The sequence below is a fragment of the Corvus brachyrhynchos genome, unplaced genomic scaffold (assembly GCF_000691975.1).
Source record: "Corvus brachyrhynchos isolate BGI_N302 unplaced genomic scaffold, ASM69197v1 scaffold452, whole genome shotgun sequence".
NCBI lineage: Eukaryota > Metazoa > Chordata > Aves > Passeriformes > Corvidae > Corvus > Corvus brachyrhynchos.
In genome coordinates, this window is record NW_008236764.1 from 597,875 (window position 1) to 620,779 (window position 22,905).

The 22,905-nt window shown below is 43.8% G+C and overlaps 1 long non-coding RNA gene across 1 annotated transcript in view; it reads right to left on the minus strand.

Annotated features, from left to right (window-relative positions):
- Positions 1-285: 285 nt before the first annotated feature.
- LOC108444942 overlaps positions 286-22,905 on the minus strand; it is a 40,738-nt gene continuing 18,118 nt past the window's right edge. Inside the window, exons 2-4 of the long non-coding RNA XR_001859658.1 lie at positions 19,302-19,337; positions 10,282-10,539; positions 286-2,636 (exon numbers count right to left, since the gene is read on the minus strand). This is a non-coding gene — a long non-coding RNA (uncharacterized LOC108444942). The remainder of the gene's footprint in view (positions 2,637-10,281; positions 10,540-19,301; positions 19,338-22,905) is intronic.

Consider the following 22,905-nt stretch of genomic DNA (forward strand, 5'->3'; position numbering starts at 1 on the left):
CCTTTCCTTTCCTTTCCTTTCCTTTCCTTTCCTTTCCTTTCCTTTCCTTTCCTTTCCTTTCCTTTCCTTTCCTTTCCTTTCCTTTCCTTTCCTTTCCTTTCCTTTCCTTTCCTTTCCTTTCCTTTCCTTTCCTTTCCTTTCCTTTCCTTTCCTTTCCTTTCCTTTCCTTTCCTTTCCTTTCCTTTCCTTTCCTTTCCTTTCCTTTCCTTTCCTTTCCTTTCCTTTCCTTTCCTTTCCTTTCCTTTCCTTTCCTTTCCTTTCCTTTCCTTTCCTTTCCTTTCCTTTCCTTTCCTTCTCTTTCCTTTCCTCTTTCCTTTCCTCTTTCCTTTCCTCTTTCCTTTCCTTTCCTTCTCATTATCCTTAAAGGAGTAGAAAAGAAGCTCACCTTATTTTTTTAAAATGTGTATTAGCGAATAGGTGAGTCTGGGTGAACAATTAATATGATGTTGAAGAAGAAAGAAAAGTCTCCCATTTACTCTCCCTGCCTCAGCCCCCATCTTCCCATCTTCTTATTTTTTGACCTAGGACTTTCCTGAGATGTCTTTTCACAGCCTCTCCCCTATTCTTTCAGAAACCCAGAGATATTCTAGAATTGCAGCTTTTAATTGATTTTTTTTTTAAGATTACATTTTAAAAGTATTTTATTTCTATTTCTTAAGAATATTTAGGCATTCTAAAGCCAGGAAAAAAAATTCTCTAATTGCTCTGTTCCCTCTCATAGGCTAGAAAAACTCACTCAGTAATCCCCACTTTTATACATGTAATTTTGTGGTTGAACCAGCATGCAAATTTTAAGACAACTCCCTGCCTTGACTTCACCAAGTGTTTAGTGAATCTCTTGCAGTGGTTAATTATCTTCATGCTAAAATTCAGACTTGCAGCTCATTTTCAAGTTTACCTTCTGACTTCACCTTGCAACCACTGGATCTCCTGCCTTTGCTGACTAGCTTAGAAAAGTCTCCCCCCACAAACACATTCTCCCACTGTGTGTTTTAAGGTTGCTGTAGGATCTGGAGTGCATTAGGCATGTTCCAAAGATACCAGACAGGGCTGTGCCTCACATAATGTTCTTGCAACCCAGAGGAGAAGGGAAGGAAAATGAATAAAAATGGAAATGTATAAAAAAAGTGATGTATAATAAGTCTTTCCTGCAGATCTTCTCCTAGCTGTGTTCTGCCTTGCCAGGTAGGGCTTAGGATGAAGGAGAGAACATCTCAGAATCAAAATCTGAGGCCAGACCTCATTAGCACTTTGCCTCACCTCCAGTAAGTGAAGGGTTAAGCTCAGTTCTGTGTCTCTGCTACACATTAAAATCAATCTGTCTACCCAATTTAGAAACTGAATTTATTCCCTGGAGCTGAGGTAACTTGGAAGACTGAATCAGGTCTCAAGGTAAGCCTGGAGTGCCTAAATGCTTTGTAAAATAGGAGTAGAACTTTGAATAAGGCATTGGTAAAATACTGCCTCTTGGCCACTGCTGCCTCCCTCTGCAGCTCTGGGTTGATGTAACAAAGGGAAGTAGGAGTATTCAAGTGAGGGTGGAAGACAGAGGGAAATTTTATGACCTTGTCTGCTTCTCCTGCACCAGAAAGTTATCACAGACTGAGCAGCACCTTTCTTTCCACATGTGAGTTCCTTGTTACACTTTGGCTTGGCTGCCATTGCTCCATCCCAACTAAAAATTAGCAACATGCTCCTTTTTGGGGTGGTAGGCCAGAACAAGTCTCTTGGAGGAAATATATATATATGTACTGTTAAGTGTCTGAAAAAGACCCAGGACAATCAGTTCACCTAGAATGTGTATGTACATATAGGTCCTTTCTTCCCAAACAACTCATCTTTTAGCTGGCATTAGTAAATCAGCAGATGGGCTGTCAGACATGGAAGGAAATGGCAGCTGAATGCAGGCTGCGCTGTACACGGATGACATTGGGTCCAGTTAGCTGGGAACAACTGGCAACTCAGGTCACAGGAGAAGATGAACAAAGAAGGGATATTACAGATGAGGCAAGACATGCATTGGCAAAGCTGCTTGGTTTCCTGCAGTGGGACTGAACAGCGGTGAAACTGTCCATGGATGTGACAGGCAGCTTCAGGCAGGGAGACAAGAACGTGGTCATTGCACACTGGAAGGAGTCTGCTTTCATCACTTCCCAGTGCCAGGTGCTGTCCTTGCTGTACGGAGGCACAGCTCCACATCCAACAGTGCGGCTCAGAGAAAGCTCAGAGCAGTGACTTTCCCCAGCCTCCCCAGTCTCTCCTGGATCAGGGGCACCACCTTGTTGTGGTGGTGGGCCTGAGTTTGTTTTGACTCCAGCCTGCTGTTGCTAGCATGACCTGGAGCCTTACTGACCATTTCCTATTGAACTCAAAGTTTCCCAGCTAAGCCGGACAGCAGGTAAACAGGGGGAAAAAATTTTTAACAGAGAGCCTTGTCAAGGCTGTGCTGGATCATCCAGTGAGCACTGGAGAACTTGGCAGGAGAAGAGTCACAGAGTTGGATCAGGGCTATTATTTTTTTGCTAACTGCTCCTGACATTTCTCTTCTCACACAGATGCACAGCATTTAGAGGTTTTTCCAGAGGTTCCTCTACGCAGGTTCATGTCTCACTCTTTTACTCTTCATTGACACAAGCCTTGAAAGGGAAAAAAAATTAACTTAGTTGCACTAGGGTGGAGGGGGAGAGAAAAGAAAGTAATATTAAAAACATAACTGCAACCGACAGGATCTAGAGGACATGTGGAATAGGGAAGGGTGTGCTCGAGCAAATGCTAGGATGTCATTTGGCCAGACATTTATACCTCCAAGGTCACCCAAGAGTTTTGACTGAATAATAAATTTTTTTGTATCTTATCCTGAAACCTGGGAGAAATTGCAGGGGTGGAGGAGTAATAGAGAGGGAGGGAAAAGGGGGGTTGTGGGAAAGCAACTCAGTCCTTACTCCTCTAAACCCTGTGGAGCCTGATAACACAAATATTTGCAGATCCTGGCAGTAGTCTATGTAACACAGAGTTTGTGACCATCTTAAGACTGATCCCACATTTATTTTTCTTTAATTGCTGGATGTTGCAGCCTGTTGTCCCAGGTCCTGCAGTGGCAAGAAATAAGAAGCTGGAATCATGAGTGTTGAACTCTATATTTCCAAAAGTTTTGCTGCTGACTTCTCAGCTTGAAAGAGAAGATGGTCTAGGGAAGAAGAAGGAATTGTAAGGGGAAAACTTCCCACTAAGGAGATTGTTCTTTACCAGTGGGATTATGAGAAACTGTTCAGTAGGGGACTGGAATTCTGATACTGGTATCTTAAACGGAAAGTATTAAGTCTACATTCTTCCAAAATATTCTTTCCCCTAAAAATTAAAACACCACCCCCTCCAAAAAATACCTTCTAACACTGTATGTGAGGAGAAAGTGGTATCAGGGCACACTTGTGTGCTGCCACCACCTCTCTGCCTCATAAAGACAGGCAGAGATAATTCCTAAGATATATATTAGAGTAATTCATCTTCCCTTTGACAGGATAAATACCCCAGATTCAGAAGCTTTTTTAAACTCTCTGGTCCTACAGTATCTCCTGCAAAGTGTCGTACACACTTTGCTTCTCTAATCAAGGAGGAAAAAGCTGTTTGATTAAACTTGGTTTGCTGAATCCAAGTTGAAAACCCAAAACGAATCATGCTAACTGATAGCAACCAAACAAAAGCCTACATGGAGCTCAGAGGTTAAACCCAGGCTGCAGCATTGAGTAGTACTGCAGTGGCTTTATCGTTTCTGCAGATCTGTCCCGTGTCAGCTGCCTCCTGTAACACTCCAGGTCACACTTCCCACAAAAAAAAAAGTGGATCTACTATTCAGTGGTCCTGTAGTACAAACTGCAATAAGGACATGTGGTGCCACAGAAAGCTTGGGTAAAAAACTTGCTAACTCTACTCTGTGCCTTTAGTGTTGTACAATGGCTTTTAAGAAAGAGATAGATAAGGGGCTTTGGATGTCAAATATTGCAGAAAATAGTATTTGTGTTTGTAAGGAAAAAGAGGAAGAGATAGATAAGGGGCTTTGGATGTCAAATATCCTTACTGTAAATGAAAGCAATTCAGTAAATGAAAGCAAACAGTAAACAGTTTACTTTTGTGGAAAAGAGGGCAGAAATGAGTGAGGGCTTTTTCCTCTCTTAATGGAATGGGTGCTTTCTCTATAAATACATTACAAAAATGCATTATACATTAATGTATAATGTATTTAGTCTCTAAAATATATTTTTATTTACAAATTTATCTTTCGATAGACTTAATTTACATTTCTTTCTGAGATCACATGAATCATGCAATCAAGACCAGGAACTATCATCGAGAAGTTCCCCAAAAGACAATACCTTTGTTTTTATCACCACCACATTATAAACAGATAGATCACATCAGCAAAGGGAGTTACACTGAGGTCTGTGTCAGTAGATTCTGATGATTAGCACAGGCCAGTTGCTAACTGCAAGATCTGCTGCTGTCCACGTGTAAGACACTGACTGAGGTGTAATATCTCACCTGAGACTGAAATCTGAACCAAAGGACTTAAATCAAACTCCAGTGGAAGGCTTTGTAGGTGTGATCCAAATCTCTTCAAGTCTGTAGAGAGTTTCCAAAGCTGAATGGAGTCATACAGCAGAATTGTTTGTGTAGGTTCAGGGTATAATGACAGCGAAGAGTTTTGCTCAATTGAAAAACCTTAATGTTGCCTCTGCTAATAAGAAGAGCTAGTGCAGGCTCCCAGATGAGGCCTAATGACCTTGAGAGAGACCCTAATGCCTTCAGATTGTCCCATTTTTCCTGGGAAATGGATACAGAGCTGGGCAGTGTCTTAAATTCTTTGTGGCTCCTTGGAAAATGGCCATAATCCCACCTTGACTCCAAAGAGAAGACTTCTGAACTGAAAAGAAATTGTACATTACTCTAGTGGTCACTCCTTGAGTTAGAGAAATGGAGGCACTGACCAGCTTTCTGTTACATTTGTGTAAACTCTAGATGCTCAGCTGTTGTCTGAGTAAAAATCAGGTTGCTACTCACCACAGCCAGGTGTTAGTACAAAACTTGAGGTGCCTGAGCCCTCAATGAGTTCCAGAGGCTGTAGACCCAGCTGTAGTAGTGATCAACAGCTATACAGGACCAGGTAGTAGAGGGATTGAATAAGAGTAAGAATAAATATTGCCTGCTGCTCCTAGTCAAACTGGTCATCAGAAACAACAATTACTCAGAGGAACATGAGAATCACCCCACAGATTTCAAACAAGCTTGTGGTTTGATCTTTTTACATGCAAACACTACCAACTATGGCAAACCTTCTGTAAATAATAACAGCTTCAAGAGAAATTCTGTTCTCTGTGGTGTGTAGGACCAGCTTTTCTCCTGGTCTTCCACAGCAAACAGGGACATAAAATGGCATATTCAAATCAGAAGGCAGTGGGGAATTTTAAAAAGCAGGATAGTAACATGAGTAATACAGCTCCAAGTCTGAGTTAGCATCAGTGACCACTTCCTTAGAAGGTGGTTGCCCTCCCCAGAGAGTCTAAAGAAGCCTGAATCTTCAGAAGTAATCATAGCTTTAATACATATATTACAAATGCTTTGCAAGAGACCACCTTCCTTGGGTGCTGCTGGGTAATTATTTGCTCTTAATGATGGTTCTTGTGAAAGAGAATAGAAGAAGTGAGGAATTCCTTTCCTTTGTGCTCTTGGTCAGCCCATCAACTTCGGACTTCTATTGACTCCTTGTCCTGCTGGAAAAACTGAGACTCATTTAAACCATGTCCAGTTCAATAGCATCAGAATTAGATGGTGGGTTTGGAAGAGGAGTTGTCATTTCCCGCACCCATACAAAGACCAGGCACCATCTGAAGGTGTCCTTTAAAGGCTCCTACAAAATAGTATTGCTGTTAGTTTGAACTCCAGGCCACTACAGAGTACTCCCCTAGCTTTCTCTCTCCGCTTCATTCTGGAGTCTGGTTCATCTACCACATGCAGTTTCTGCACAGCTTGAACTCGCTCGCTAGAGGTCAAACACTGATGCTTTTATTTCTGCCTCACCCCTCCTGACTGAAGAAAGAATAAATATTTGCTTAAAATTAAGCCCATTTTGGTCTGGAACTTCAGCAACAAAACAGTTTGGACGCTCTGCAAAAGAGGAAAGCATCCAGCATGCTTTGCCTTCCCCCTCCCCATCACCCTGGGATTCCAAAAAGATTCAAAGTATTTTGCACAATATTTGAAAATAAATATTGCTCATCTTTGAGCTGATAGTTTGGAGCCCAGACGGGCTCAGGATTTATAACGGCAAGCGTGATGCGAGCTTAACACTATGTGATCCATGTGTTGCTACCATCCAACAACCAGCTCCCATCCAGTCTCCTTCTTGCATGAAAAGTCATTTTCTTCCAAAATATCCCAAGGTTCCAAGACACTGTTCTGATTAACTCCTTCCTGAAGGGCTTGGACCCCAACTGTTGTCAATCATTCTACCAGGAAGGACCAGTCAGTAACAGATAATATTTTATTATCAATTTCTTTAGATTCCTTCTCCTCATAAAGATCTTGCCTTTTTTCCTAGTGCAAATACATTTTCTTGAGATCTAGCTAAGACTGGAAAAAGGATCCAGGGAGACAAATTACAGTGTACCATTATTAATTTGGAGGTGGAGGAAGACAGAGAAAGTCATCTATCACTCCCAGAGCTTTCTAAAGAGAGCCATCATGATTTGCCCACAGGCCTAATAATCTTCATCATTTTGAAAGGGAAACATCCCACAAGGAAAAGTCAGGGAAGCTGGAGCTATTGAACAAGCTGATCTATAAAGATAATTTGTTCCATGTTTCTTCAGTCTTGACTTGCTCAATGGTTTGACTCATGAGAGCAGAATAATGCCAAGGTGTTATGGACTGGAAGTGCAGCTCCCTGCAGATAGGGATTTGGCTAGAGCTGAAGCAATTACCTAAGAGAAGCATCCTGAAACTGAACACAAAGCTTCCCACAGCACCCTGCTTCAGTGATCAGGTCCATCTGAGACTCTCCCTGCCCCTGGCCCGTGGCCTCACAAAAGACCATGTGAGTACACGTGAACCACATGAGGAGAGAGAGAACAGGGTGAGAAATGCCCCAGTGCACGACCCTCCTTGCTCTCCTCTCTACTCTATCCCACTCCACCTTGAGTTGAGTCAGTGGTTTTCCCACAGCAAAGCTGACCATGAAGGCTGGGGAGGATAAAGGGAAGAAGGGGAAAGCCAAGCCCAGTTCCAGGGAGCAGGTGGAGCCTGGTGTCGCGCGCAGCCAGGCATGTGACTGTGCTGATGTATGCATTACCCTTCATAAATAGCTACGAGCAGATGTTCAGCCAGCAAGTGGCTGTGCTGGTTGAAGCCATTACAGCTTGCAGATGCTTGGCACAGCCCTCCAGCCAAAGATTACCTCTCCCGCAGCTCTGCTGGCAGTCAGCTCTGCTGCAAGCAAAAGTCATCTGGATTAGCTCACACCACCTGGATCAGCTGCTTGAGCGGTGCCGGCTGACTCTGCACTGGGGCAGATGAGGGAGGGCTCACATCATCCTTTTGGTTGGTAGTAACCAGGGGCCCGACATGGTCCAGGTCACAGAGGGTGTCTTGCCTTGATCTGACCCACGTGCACTTGGAAAGGCATGTCCATTTCTTGTATGCTCAGAAAGAAGACTGTGTGATAAAAAGCTAGAACATGTGGCCAGGAGCTTTTGTTCAGCCATCAACTTTCTGATGATTTCAGAGCTCCTTTAACATTATCTCTTCCCTCTCATTTTTTAGTCTGGCTGGTAATTCTTGTGCAGGAATTGCCCTTTTTTATGACTTGTGCAGCTTCTAACACAACAGGAGACCACCTGTACATCTAAATCTAACCAGCTGAAAGAAAGGTGAGCAGGCACTTTTGCAGGGAGGTAGTTTGGAATTAACCTTTATCTTGTGCATGCAGAACGTGTCACAGCTGGGCCAAACCTTATTCAGCACCTTTAACTGCTTCCATGGTACACCACAGAAGAGTAGCTTGGTCATAACCCCCCATTTCTTTTCTGTGTCTTACACATCCAGCATTACACTCACATGCAGGTAAAGGAACAGCAGACCAATGATGTGAACATATGCTGTGCTGGCACATGTACGGTAAGATACACAGATGTGGGGAAACATATGCTGATTTAAACAAACCTTGCAAAGTGCCAGAGCAGAGGGAGAAACCCCCCAAAAAATTAAACAGACAAGTTAGGAAAACTGCAAGTTGGAAGGTATCTTGTGTTTTCTCCCCCTTTTTATTTTTTGGCCTTTTGAGCCTACAGTGAAGCTGGTATCATTTACCCTCTGGCTGGACTCAGATAACAACAATATAACTCCTGATTCCCAGCCTCAGCAGTACCATTTTTGCTTTTTTAAAACCTGGAATCCAAATTTAATTAGCACAAAAATTAAAATGAAAATAAACCTGGAGACAACTGAACTCTGGGTCACAAAAGCAGAAAGCTGATTGACAGCTGAGGAGGATGAGGAGTTAAATGATGCAATTAGCTTCCTGATGATTCCTCCATTCACTTATGGGGGGGTTGATTTATAAAAAATCATGTATGATATCAGTATGGATGCTCAGGCCAAAGCAAAATATAAACTTGCAGACACATAGGAGAGAGATCCTGATGAATTCCCTGGGAGAGATCTTGGGAGCTGTAGCCAAGCCTCACAAAGCAGTGAGCTCCTGACATGCATCCAAGAGACTCAAGTATATTGACTTGCCCTGTGCTGTATTTCCAAGCTGGAGCTCTTCTGTGGGATATCAGTTCCTACCTCAAAGCCTTGAGAAAACCTCAAGTGACTCAAACTGTCCTTGAAGATGAATATATGCATAGAATAATAGCTCCACTTTGACACATGAAACAGCATTTTGTCAATGCATGTGACAGAGGAAGGATTGGGATGCTAATAAAAGAGGGAAAGAAATGGCTTTTAATAGATCCCATGAGCCAGCACGTTGGCTCACTTACATGGGCTCTCTCCCCGTGGAGGACTCTGCATAGTCACACTTCTGCTTGACCCACTGACTGAAGGAACAGGAAATACCATTGTGCCACATACAGACAGGTGGGTTTTCTTGCCATGAGCACTGTCCACTGGCTCACAGAGGCTTCCCTGCTGTCACAGCTGCATGAAGCATGAGGCTGCCTGGGGCACCCTTGTGTGCACACAGGATCCCTCCTGCTCAGTGTGTCTTCCACACACAGGATACTCCACCAGAAAGAAAACAACTGCACAGATATTCTGCTGCAAGTTTGTAATCTAAGATTATCCTTGCTTCTGAAAGCTCTTCCATTGCTGGAAATCTAATAAATAAAGAGAAACCCAGGATTACTCTGAAGCCACCTCCTATAAGACATCAAAACAGCATTTCAAGTCTCCTTGTGAAACCTTTCTGTTCAGCCTTGAGAAGGGAGAAAGACTGGGATTAGGAGTCCATTGAAGTCTGATTTTAATCACAGGAAGAAACAAAGCAATTAGCAGCAGAGCACCTTTCCCAATGGCCTTTCCAGAGACCTGCATCCATTGTACTACTTAAGCATGAGCCCCTTGGAGGAGAAAAGGTGTCCAGCTTATGGACACATATTCTCTATTTTGAACCACCCAGGAGTAGAGCTGCTTGTGTAAAAGTTCTCCAACTTCCTTTAAATTTGATTGAAACAAAATTGCAAAGACCTCGTCATTTAATTAGTTTACTAATCCAGCTCCTTGTACTGAAATGAGTAAGGGAACATGCAATGGGAGATGCTGTTAGCAGGAGAGGTGTGACAAGTTCAAGGGTAAATGATTTCTCCCATCAGCACAGCTGCTGGCAGGGGGCACATCTGTCTGCACCATTAATCTCTGTTGGGATTGTCAGTGGGGTGCTGTGGGGAGGAAGCAGCTCACTCTGAAAGCCAGCAGATTATCTAGTGTGGCTTCTAGCACTATACAAGTCATAGTTGTTAGCCTGAAATGTTCTCATAGAGCATATTTACCTTTCATTCTGAAGAAGAGAACACAAAGGCATTTGGGGACTTCTGGTTGAATTGGGGACAAGCTTTCAAGATAGTCTTAACTTCATGGAGTCTCAGATTTTGGCCCTGGAGGGGCATTTGCCCTCCAGGAACTGGATTTAAAGTAGATTTCAGCACATATAAAGCACTGCCCCCCCCACCTCAACCCTCCTGGTGACAACTGCAGGAGAGAGGATCCTGTCTGTGCCATGGCACGTACCATTGACGTGACTGTCCCAGCCCAGCTTGCCAGCTCAGAAGGAGAGCTGAGTTTGTGGTGAAGATGGGCATCTGCTGACTCTCTGCACGAGTGCTGGAGGCCGGCCCTGGGGGATCCGCCAGTGCCTTCCTCTGCAGTTGCTCTTCTGAGAATGAAATGAAGCTGTTGAAGCTATCAGCCCAATTCCTTTCATGAGCAATAAATTCACAGTGAAAGCAGCAGAAACAAAGCTCTTCTAAATCTGTTCTACTTTTCAGCCTAAAAGAAAAAAGAAAGAAGAGGGTTTAGTTTAAGAAGGATTTCTTCTGGACCTTCTCTGTAATGGTAGAAAAATGCTCTGAAATCATGCTTCCTAGAGATGCAGAGCTTGGAGCCCACAGAAAGGCTGCAGACCCCAAAGAATAGCCAATTAAACGATCAAAGGAGCTGTTAATAGCAGTCATTCATGTTGTTTTTAGCTGGAAGATCCTCACAGTACAAGACCTTCAGGTGTTTGCCTCAAATCACCCTCCTTGCCTCTATATGGGAGAGGAGACTGAAGTACTGAACACATGCTGGAACTGTACACAGCTGGGTTGTGGGGTTTTTCACAAACAGTAAATCGGTTGCACCAGATCTGGAGCAGAGCACTGGTTTCTTGACATAACTCACAGCTTGTCCCCTCATCTGATGTGAGTGCAGAAGTCCAGCTGCAATCGTGCAGTGCTGTGCCCCGGTCACTTCTGTTCCAAAGGAACAATGGGGTTTTACACCGTCAGGCACATGAATTCAGCCACACTACTTTGAGACCAGGCAGCCTGTCCCCCTGGTACTGCTTGTTGCTCTGTGAACTTATTGCCTTAATTAGGACTTGCTCAGAGATCTCTGGCTTGCCTTTCGTTGCTGGGTGGAGACATGCCGTGAGCAAGGGCTTTTTTTGGGTTTGAATTTTTCTCCTCTTTCGTTCCAGCAAAATTACAACAATGCCTGTTTCATGTTGTTCCATGGGGCTTCCCTTTGTAAAGAAAACTCATCAGCCTTGCTAATATAATCACTCAGTGATGCCATGACAAAATGTGATTAAATGAATAACCACAGTCTTTTCAACACATCTCTCTGTACAAACAGATGTTTAGAAAGAATGCAATATGTTGCAGGGAAAAAAAAGTCAGCAATCAATAATGTTTAAGCAGTTAGGGCCTGGAGTGTCATGCTACGGGTTACGGGTATGGCCACTGCAGCCAATGGGGAGAAATGGAGATAAAATTTCTTCCTGAAAATTCCAAGTTGTCAACATCATTAACTCTCAGATCCTGGCCAATTTCCATCTCACTGCACCTCCCCACCCCTCCTACAGTAGTGACGTCCCTTTCAGTTTGTGGGTTATTTTATGGGTTTTCCAACGAAGGCACTGATTGTTAGAAATGTCCAAGAGAAGCTTGTCAGAGGTGAACTATTTTACTGCAGTCACGATTCATGTTCCTCTTAGGAGAAATCCACAGAACCATGGCTGGAAATCATGGACCTGTAGTTGCTGTAGAAGCACCAGGCTTCAGAGCTTCTGTGGAGCCTCAGTGTTGGTGGCAAAATAGCCACCATGGTCCGCTCCATGGGAAGGAATGGAGTATTTCATGCAGGAATTTCACCTTTTGGGTATAAAGGATTTAAGTCACAAGCCCAATAGAAAAAAAAGGAAATTAACTACGGTTCAGTCCATCTAATGCAGCCTCTTCTGTGGCCTTGGTGTCAGAAATATACGAGCATTTCAGAATGTTTGTAGGATATTTCTCCTCTTAGTGCTCATTGCTGTTAATTGTCCATTTTACAGAGGACAGTTAAAGTACAGCTCTCATTTCGCTGTTTCTTCCTACCCTAATTTTAGATGTCTACAAGGGACATAGGAAGTTCAAGATACCAGAGTTATCCAAGCTACTAGGTATCCAAACTTTTTGCAAGGAGTGGAGAGAAGTCACTATTAGAAGGTGATTCCCCTGTCTAGCCATAAGTGTTTATCATTTCCCTGGGCATTCCCTCATTGGCCCTGTCATGATTTTTTACGTCTTCTTATTAATGCATCTTCCTGTTCAAGAAGCTGGTATTTGCTAAATGAGATGTAGGATTCCTCTGCTACAGCACTTGCTGCTCCTTCATATAAAAACAAATGGATACTGTGTTAAGGACATAAGTATCCTTTGGGATGCCTGACATTCTAGACATATAAAATAATGGTGAGGATGATTACTAATGAACCCGAGGAAGTTCTAGGAAAGAAAGTTACGACAAAAGGATGTTTGTTTATTCCCAGCTGAGCTTCCACAGGGTCAAAGTATCACACCCACGAATCCCTGGTGTGTTCACATGTCTCTGCGTTAGTGTAGAAAAAAGATAAGGTGGTGCCAGTATTTCCATTATGCTGCTTCATTTGCAGTTTTGAAAGTCAGCCATAAATAAAAGCACCCTGGAAGACATTTTGGCAGATGGCATCCTGACTCTTGAGTGACTCCGGTTGGTTTTGATTTCCATTTATATTTTCTGACATTTTTTTCTTAAAAAGAAGACAAGAAAATTGCTTCAGATAAACACAAAACCCAAAACACTATGACACAAAAGCATTACCATGGGCTACAAGACCTCTTAGCAGGAGAGAAAAATAATGATGTGCAAATATCTGAAGATCATCCAAGAAGAAAGATCAGTCATTCAGGGAGGTCCAGGGTGGAGAGGGGGCTAACGCAAGACACAGAGAATTAAGAGCAGTGGGTTGAGGCTTAACAAAGGAAAGATTAGCTTGAGGAAAACTTTCCTAAAAGTGGACTAGTCTCCCAAGGCAGGAGATGGAAACCTGATTGTTTGAGTCATGCAGCCCTGGACTGGCCCTGTGTCTGAAGGACTCTTGTGGTGAACTATTCTACATGGGCAGGGAGAAGCCTGCGTACCTTGGAGATTTCTGTTCCCCGCTTGGATGACTCACTTCAAAGTGCAGGATGAATTTTAAGCTGGTGGGTTAAACTGAGCAATGCTGGCCAGGATACATGTCTCTGCTAGGAGAGTAAGACTTCATTGCTTAGATAGTGCTTAAGTTTCACCTGCTCCAAAAGCATACCAGAAATCATCAGTTAAGCCATCTTTACCCATCAGCACAAAAGAAGCACAGAAAATATTATCTTCCCTCCTTACAATCCTGGCAGCTGATGAATGTTTATGGTGTAGAAGAGATTGTTTGTTTGATGACATAAAATACACAGGAATGGAGGAGAGAAGGATGGTTCAGTGCCTGGGAAGACTGGGGGTGCAACTTTTAACAGTCCTATACAGCACTGTAAGCATTTCAAAAAGCTTCTCCATTCAGGAAACTGAGTCACACCTACAGCTCTCCCTTTCTCTGTCCTTGCAGTTGCCTTAAGTGTTGTTCAGGAGAGGAATATTCTCTAGCTCAGGTGAATCCTATCTTCTCAGTGACCCTTAAATTGGTAGCTCACAGAGCTGCTCTTGTCTGTTTAATCCAAGCCTGATTCTACTCCTGGACTGAGACATTTTCTAGGTGCAAAGCAGAGTCTCCTTTTCTTTGAAGGCTCTGCTATAACTCAGCCAGTATGAAAATGGATCCCAGTACAGAACCTTTACTTTCACCTTTCTTTTTCATTAACAGCTTTTTGGAGGGCATCTCTCCAGCTGCTGTCTTCCTCCTCTGCTGCTGGTAACTGAAGGAAACAATTGCTCATGCTTGCACTGAGTGGACACTCTTATTAATTCCAGCTCTAAACACAGAAATTGCACATTCTTTAGGAAAATGGGACTGATTCCGATTGCACATCTCAGTTACACTTCCATACCAGTATGACACTTCGGGGTCTGAATGAGATCAGTGTCCACATACGCTGGAACACGCCTCTGCTTTACTCCAGAGCTTAGAACACTGGTATGGCACTAAACACTTTATTAGGCCAGTGGGCATCTCCAGAGAAGCAGCCATAGGTAGGGAAGGCAGGTGAGTCAGGGCAGGGCTGTTGTTGTAGAGCAGGCCAGAAGGTTGGGGTCTCAAACACCCTATTCTTGAACAGAAACCAAAGTGGAAATTTGGGGTATTCCACATGGAGGACTGAGTTCAAGGGTGACATGGCTCAGAGAGGTTTATACAGACCTTCTCTGAAATCTGACACAAACTTGGCCTCTTTGTTTCCATGAGGAGAGCATCTGCACGCCTTTTTGCAAATCTCCCAGCAACAATGATATAAATAAAACCCTAGACTACAGGGCTGTCCTGACAACTTGTCCTGCCCTTTCTTACCAGGGGGGTTTATTCCATGTAATACTACAACCTACATGAAATTTTTGTGTGTCCTTTTTTTCTTTTTTTTCTTTTTTTTTTATCTTGGAAAGGAATAAGGAAAAGCTCTACCAAGGTAATGATTAATGCAAGGAATCACATCCTCACATATTGAACAAATAAATATAACCTAATATAAATAGAAAAAAACTCTTGGAATTTGTCAGTCCGTGGTCTTATTATCTTGAGCTCCAAAGCCAAAATTGCAGGCTATGGTTTACAGATGCTTTTCCCTCTTGCCCTCTCCTCCTCCTCTTCCTTTTCCTTTTTCTGCTTGTTTTTTTTTTCTTTTTTTTTTTGCTTCTTTTTCCCCCCCAAGGCAGCTCAAAGGAGCTTGTGACTCCCCTGCTTGGAATTGCTCCTCTGACAGAAACTTTGCTTCCCTTTTCAAATGAGTTTGGCAAACGTTAGTGAAAAGGTTGCTAGTAAATATTCTTTGAAAACATTTATGGGTTTCTGAGGGTGCATGAAAACTGTTCAGGCTGTAGTTCACAGAACTTCTACCCCACCAGAGGCCTGGGAAATTCTTCACCATGTTTTTTGTCCCAACTACTCCTCCGTTCACAGGATGCTTGAGACATTACTTTCTCTTGAGAAGTCCTACACACAAAAAGAGAAAGGAAAAAGGAGGGCAAAAATAATTTAAAAGGGATGCATGTTTTTATCCCTTTTTTAAATCTGGTTATCTGATCTTAGAGGAAAATACAACCAGTCTTCCTAGATATTTAGGTCCTCAGCTCTTAGGGTCAGGGAGATGAGACATTTTGTTTGGGATCCTTGATAAATGGTTTTAAGGAGACCTGTCTACATGGTATACTTTATTTTGGTTTGGTTATTTGTAGCCCCAAATCAGACCCTTAATTTGTTTGAAGTATCTTTTCTCTAATTTTCAAATGGCACCAATCTTTCTTGGGTGAATTTGGGATTACTCAGAATCTTCACTGTGACTTTAAGTCTGAAGAAACAGGGGATAAGTGGGGGTATTTGTCAGTCCACAGCCGTTCCCTGGGCCAGGCCTTCAGATTTGGATCAGTGCTGTAGAAGCAGAAGTCTCTGTGGTAACCATCAGTAGTGAAGAAACTGAATTTTCAACTCCTAGCTTTCTAGTCTTTCTCCTTTACTCCACAGGTACTAGGAAGGGAGAAGCTGGTGAACCTGCTCCTGCTTTAGGAATTCATGAAGCTGAATTGGTGTGGCAAAAATCTGTGTTTTTCATCATCAGAAAATTTTCTTCTACATAATATTCATTCTCCCAGAATTACTCATTAAAGAAACAAAAATAATTCCCACAAACAACTGATTGTTCAGCAAAGAAATATTAACCAAAAGCTCTTCTATATCAGATGTTTTCATTGCATTCCTCTCCCTTTTTTTCTCCTTCGTGAGTTGCACTTTGGTAAGAAAGACCTTTGGTTGTCAGTCCCTCCAGGATCTCACATGAAATGAGCATGATAGGTGTCAGCTCCCTCCTCAGCTCCTTCCTTTCTGGGCCAATTGTCAGGGTCACAGAAAGCTCCCAGGGCACTTGGCAATCTCCTGTTAGAGATCTCATCTGGGAAGACAGGAGAACCACTGGCCAAAGCTGCAAAAAAATTTGAGCCCGTTTCAAGGTTCGAAGGGGAAGCAAAACAAAAAAAAACCCTGAGCTAATTCCCAACGTTTCTGCTGACTCAGCATCCAGACAACTGGAAATTTCTCCTTGACTTGGAGCAATGTGTCCAAACATAAAGCCTGGACCTGGCCACACTTCTGTGTTTAAAAAAGTTTGTAACCAGACCTCCACTCTAAAGTTGGCCCCAAGCCAGTACTCACAAAGTGGAATGAAACCTCTCTTTGATTACTTAATACACCCCAGAAACTAGAGCAGAGCTGATCATAGTCATGGATTTGGATGGGAATATTAGGGGAGAAAGAGTACACCCCACACTGGGCAGTAATGCCAAGGGGCAGCAAATAACATTGCGGGGTCATAATTACCCACATTAAGGGAAAACCCAAAGTCCCTGCTTCAGCCAGGGACTAATCCTTCTGTTCCTCACAAATCAACCAGGGTCTCCAAGAAAGACACAGGTCCCCCCAGATTCTGGTGTGAATGCTGGGGATTCAGCAGAACTGTACTCAGACTTCGAGCTCCAGGAGATTTCCATGTCAGTAGATTTACTAATTCAGTCCTTTTTCTACACTTCCCTCAGAGCCCTCTCCCATAAGTATTTCATCAGCTGGAGATGGCCACATAATCAATTTACCATTCCCAGGCTTGGCTGACTTTGATAAAGAGGATTTAGGGGGTTAATTTGAGCCCTCATATTTCTGAGGGGACGCTATACTTAGGAAACTTTCTGCAGTGCGCTTCAGCACGGATTAGTTGTTCTACTTCCCATAAAACCTTATGTCTGCCAGCTTGCCTAGGATTAGAAATAAAATGGAGTGTGTAGATCCCATTGCCACAAATAGAGCTTCTGCACTAGGGCTGCTTTGCTTGGGATATGAGCCAAAGTTATAAATATTGAGGGCCTGATTTTTCAGTCCATCACAGTTGCAGTATATATATAAGTGCGTGTGTATGTGTGTACATATATATACATACATAGATATGTGCTTATGTGTGTGACACTTCACACCCATGGCCACTCTGAACGCACACAAGCAAACTTTTCACACTGTCCTTGAAAACTTCATATGACAGGACAGAGTCATGCTACTGTTAGTGATGTTTTGGAGTACAAATTAAATTAGAATTTTTGTCCTCAGCGAGACAGGTTTGTTGTTTTTAACTCTCAAAGGACACATATCTCTGTGGTAGCTTTGTGTGACATTCAAAAGATCACCCAGGGACCTGCACCAAAAGGGAGGCTCTTCTATTTTACGGTTTCAAAGGATACTTCTAACACTGCATAACTGTGCTGCCTGCTTTCCTGAGGGGCGGCTGCTCCTTGGGGACACAGAAGGAAAATGTCAGTCAGACTAGTCAGTTTGTTATGTGAAGCCTGTTGCCTCTTCCTCTGGCTTGTTTGTAGACCCCCTGATTAAATCTTGCAAGAGGCACGGCTGTTCCTGGCACTAACTGCCAACCTCCTCTTTAAATGAGCAACATTAATTCTCTGTGTTGGTTGTGTTGCCACTCATGAAAGATGGTGAATAGGCTGTTTGCCAACAAAGGTCCACAGGCAATGAACGCTGCTGGTGCAAACACTCAGCAGCATTATCTTGAAGAAGTGAGAGAAAAGAGCCATCAGGGCCTTGCAGTGCTGCTGTTCATGGGCTGACTATGATCTGGCTACCTGGGCTGGAAAATGGTCTTGAGGGACTCAGTGTGGAAGGCAGGAAAGGGAGGACCAGCAGAGAGAAGTTCAAAATCTCCATTTCTGACAGTCTCCAAGCCTGGTGGCTACCTCTAATGGTTGCAGGAGCTGCACAGACATGTGTGTGCTGCTGAGAAGCAGAATTACATCCCCATCTCTCTGAATTCCCACTGTCCTGAACCAGATCATGATGAAAAAGCATCTTCACCCTCCTGCTTTTCCAGGCTTGAAAGAAAGGAAATGGAGACAACACATGTGAAAGAGCACCCAAAGAGGAAACCTCAAGAGCTGCTCTAGTCACAGGCAGAAGCAGAAAATACTCTGCTTGTCCAGTTCAATCTCACCTTCTCTTGCAGACTATGGTAGTTCAAAAACCCTGCTACTGCAGAATCCCAGGCATAGGTGGAAGGGCACTAAGATTTTTTTTCCTTTATAAATCCATGGTGGTGACACCTAAAAATCCCAGCCCAATCTCAGAAGGTCCCTATGAGGGTATCCTGTAGATAGGTCAAAGGAAAAACAGCTATGGCAATAAAAGTTTTTTAATTTGAGAGAATATCCTATGCATCTGTATTAAATCTGCCCACTTCTTGCTGTGTGGGTCATCCTCATGCCAAGTTTTCCTTGTAATTCAGGAGCAAAAAATACACTCCAGGCTTGGTGCCATGCAGTGAAAACACATGTCTTGTCTGTACATAATTGTACAGACACTGGAGCCTTTTATTTTTCATGAGAACAGGCCCATGACAATCAAATCCTGTCTTTCTGAGACACTTATCTGGCATCTTGTCACATAGTTTCTGTGGATTTCATCTGTCTGATTTAACTATCCCCAAACTCCTGCAAGGTTGGGAGTTACTGTTGGCTTTTTGCACTGATGAATTCTTCCCTATATATATATTTATTAATTTCCTTCAAAAATACTTATTAATTTCAACTAACATTACTCATGTTGAATTTCTTATGTTAAGAACTAAATCGGTCTGACATCTCAAAAATTATTCATGTTTTTGTTTTGAAACTTTACATAGATATATCTATATTTAACTTTTTAAAATAAAGAGAATACTTTTCTTCCCACCTTTTTGAGCCATGAAAATTAAACAAAAGGCTTTTTTTTTTGACTAGTTGGAGCATTCATATTTACCTCCCAATAAAATAAACAGGTTTTTGTTGTTGATGTTTTACTGGAAATGTTTCAGATGAACCCCAGTCTACATATTTTTACTGTATCTTGGCTTTTAAATCAAAACATTTTTTCATCCTGTTATCACCTATTATATCAGCTAAGCTTGTGGCATAGGTGATTTAAATTCTTTACTGAAGGTCACACAGGGCACTGGTGACAGAGAGCTGCATGGAACTCTCCCAGTCCTGGGGTACTGCAGGAAAGTGCGTGAACTGGGACTTACCTTTGTTTCAAAACTTTATCCAAAGATCTTTTCATTCTGCAAAGCAAATGAAATTCATTTCAGAACTCACCCAATGAAACTGGACTGTCAGAATTGGTGCCAAGGATTTTTCATATTTTGAGATATTCTTTTTTTTTCTTTTTGCTTTTCTGGGAAATTGTCTTTCACACATGCTTTCCCTCTCTCTCCCCTCCCCCACATATTTTCTGTTTCTGCTTTTTTTCAGTGTATATCTGGAAGATTTCTCACTTGAAAAGCATGTTTTCTCTTCTGTTAGGGATGGGTGGCGGTCTGGCAGGCTTGGCCTTGCCATCTGCCCCGTCACTGAAGACTCTTGTGCTGCCAGCTTAAGCCACGGAGATGACCTTCTGCCACCCTCTCCTTCCTTTAGTGTGAGATTTGGGGGCTGTTACTGCACATAAAGCAGACAGGCCTGGCTGCAGGTCTGTCAAGACTGGATTCATGGTGGGGAAACCCATTGAAGTCAGGAACCTAAGGGCTCTCCATGAGCCTAAATAACTTGCAGTGACTGGGCCCAGCGCAGCTGCTGATGGCAGGAGACCCTGCCATCTACATTGTAGCTGCTCCGCTCAGTGTCCTGAGCAACAAACCCCCTGCTGAATTTTCCCACCCTGTGGAGGGAAATTAAATTCTTTGTCAGGGCTGGGAAATCCCCAGAATGGCCTTGAACCATGCTCTTCAGAACGCCGTTGACACTTTTCAGTGCGCTCTGTTCATGCCCATGCGTGCACATGCACAGAGCACTTTGCTGCTCAGTCCTCCCAGGGGGGAGCTGTGAGAGTTTATTTTACAGTAACTCTCATACTGGCGGTTAAAAAATGGCTCTCACGGACCCTCTCAGGCTTCAGATCATCCTTCTGAGCTAATGCCAGCACCCTCCAAAAGCAGCAAGAGATATTAATTTCCTTGGTCAAAAACCTTCCCTGTTGTATCATCTTCCACCCGGTTTACTCTCTGCAGCTCCCAGCTGGACATACCAAGTTAGCTGGGAGGACCAGGAAGATAACTGACCTCCTCTCCCAGATATTTAAGGGAAGATTTGCATGCTTTGGCCAGAAAGCGATGATTCCCAAGTGGTCTGCCCTCTTGACATAATGGGCCACTTCCACCAGGTACTCCTGGGGTCTGGATGGCAGAGGGATTTGGGAAAATTCACAGATGACCCCGGTTCCTTGGAAGTATGGAGCTGGGTTGCAAGGGGACCTGATGCTGATCCCCTCAGGTGGGCTCTCTGGCTTTGCTTCCAGCTCTCAGGAAGGGCTGAAGGCTGCTCTGCTGCTCTGCTCCTCTGTCAAACACTGCATACAGCCACAGCATGGGTCTTGCTTGCAAGCCCTGCTGCTTCCTCCCCATTCGTCTCCTGGTGGGACACCATGGAGGCTGTGCCATTGGAGTGTGCTGGCAGGGCACAGCAGGGGATTGCAGCACATCTATGGCCATAGCCCCTCCTGAGTGTCCTGGGAAGGTGCAAGCACAAGACATGAGTGCTGACTGCAGTCAGTGCTGTCTGCCTGCTCAGTCCCTGAGTTGGTGTGAGGGAGGTGTCTGAGGAGAACTAAATCACCTAGCTGGGCTAACAAACAGGTGGGATCCATGTGGCCCTTCAAGCCACACGACAGTGCTTTGAAGTTTTCTGAAGAAATTCAGGAACCAGGACCCTGTGCACCACTGGTTTTGACTATCAAAAGTATTTCAGATGCTCTGACAGGTTCGATAAGAAGCTCAGGCTTCCCAAAATACCATTGCCCCTAAATTCTGGCCTTCTCTAATTTGGTACAGGCTTTCCCTGCACCAGTCATTTCGCAGAACTCCACTGTCTTTTTTCTGGTTGTGTGCCCTGAAAAAAAGATTTGGGGAGGCAGTTGTAAATGGGATTGATCTGAGGAGAGGCAGTGGAGTGGGGAGAGGGTTGGTGCTTTAGCAGATACATGGGACGAAGCTTCCCCTGATGAAAGGCAGGCTGGGAAGCAATGCCGTATGCATCCTAAAGGCAAATGAAAGTGCTTTCCCAGCTGTGCTCACCTGGATGTTGCCTAAAGATCCAGTTGAGGCAGGAGCCAAAGTTTAATGAGAAGAGTACACGGGCTGCCAGCTGGGTCAGAAACTGTTCCCATGGTCACACGGAGTTTATAGGACAAAGCAAGAGACATACATTTGCTGCAAATGTCTGAGAACAGGAAACAAGCTGAACTGGGAAGGAGAGCAGGGAGAAAGAAATGGCAGGAAAGAGGCTTGGCTTCAGGTTGAGGTACCACAACCTCCAAAAGAAAGGTGGTGAACTTAGGCTTGTGTTGGTCTGAACAGGTAGGACCATGTTTCCCTCTCCAGATTGGAGTTGGGAGAAAAGACATGTGATGGTGCCCATGAGGCTGATGTTGGGGGTATTTAGGCTTCAAACTCTCTGTGGGGGCAGGTGGAAGCAGTTAGTACCCTGCCCAAGCCTGAAAGAGGCTCTTCCATAACACACCAAGCGCTGGGGTGAAATGCTGCTGTTCCTGCGATGGGGACCCAGGAGCTCAGAGTAGAGGGCAATGTGTTGTTTTGTCCAAAGGCATGCAGGAGGTAGACCTCCAATGAGAATTGCCTATTTTTCTGAATGCCCCCCAACCCCCACCAAAAAGCCACATTTTAACAGAAGGTTGTGCTGTCCAACCCTGAGCCTTCTCCTTCCTGATTCACTGAAGATGCTTGTACTGATCTGTCTTGGCTTTTTCACTTCCCTCTGAAGTCCTGCCCTCCATGGGGATTTCTCCTGTGTCCGCAGTAAAGTTTCAAGGACTCACTTGCCCTCTGGCCCAAAGGTTTGGACACCTGCCTGCAGTACCGAGAGGCTCTAGCCGGGATTTCCCCAGCAACCCACAGCTGTCAGGTGCCCAGACTGCCCATAAGGGAGGAGTGCCCCAATTCCTCAGGCTCCCTTCAAACCCTCCATGAAGAAGCCAAAGGCTGCCCAGACCAGGTGTTCTGCTGGTTCCAGAACCACCAAATGCAACTCCCTGTTGCCTGAGGGAATGCAGAAGCCGTTGCTGCTGCTGGCAGCCAGCTGAAAAGTGCTGATGTCCCCAGCCTGTCTGCAGATGTGCCTTCCTCTCACTCCCGGACCTTTCCAGACTGGTTGAGTTTGTTGGGTTTTTGGTGTGGTTTATACAGATTATTTGGGAAAGTTTCTCACACCAATTTACCCCTCCAGTTCCCATACAAAAAAAAAGAAAAAAAAAAAAAATCCTGGCATGACACTTGCCAGAAAATTTTAGCTAAAGTAAAAGCCAGTAGCTGGTGCTTTTTTTTTTTTTAAGTGGTTGTTCTAATTTAAAAAAGATAAATAAATTCAAAGGCACCAGTCCAGGCACTGGTTTTAATTTCTGGGAGGAGAAAAAAGCATCTGAAATCACTACCAGTGTTTTTTCTTTCCTGAGACTTGTAACTTAAAAGTGACCAAAAATTATTGCATTTTTTGACAATGAGCAGCACAATATCCTCCAGGTGTTCAGAACAAGAACCTTTCAGGACCATCCTCAACTAAGATCCCTGCTTGCAGATGGGATTTTCGTGCTAAGAAATATCTAATGAGTAGATTACACCT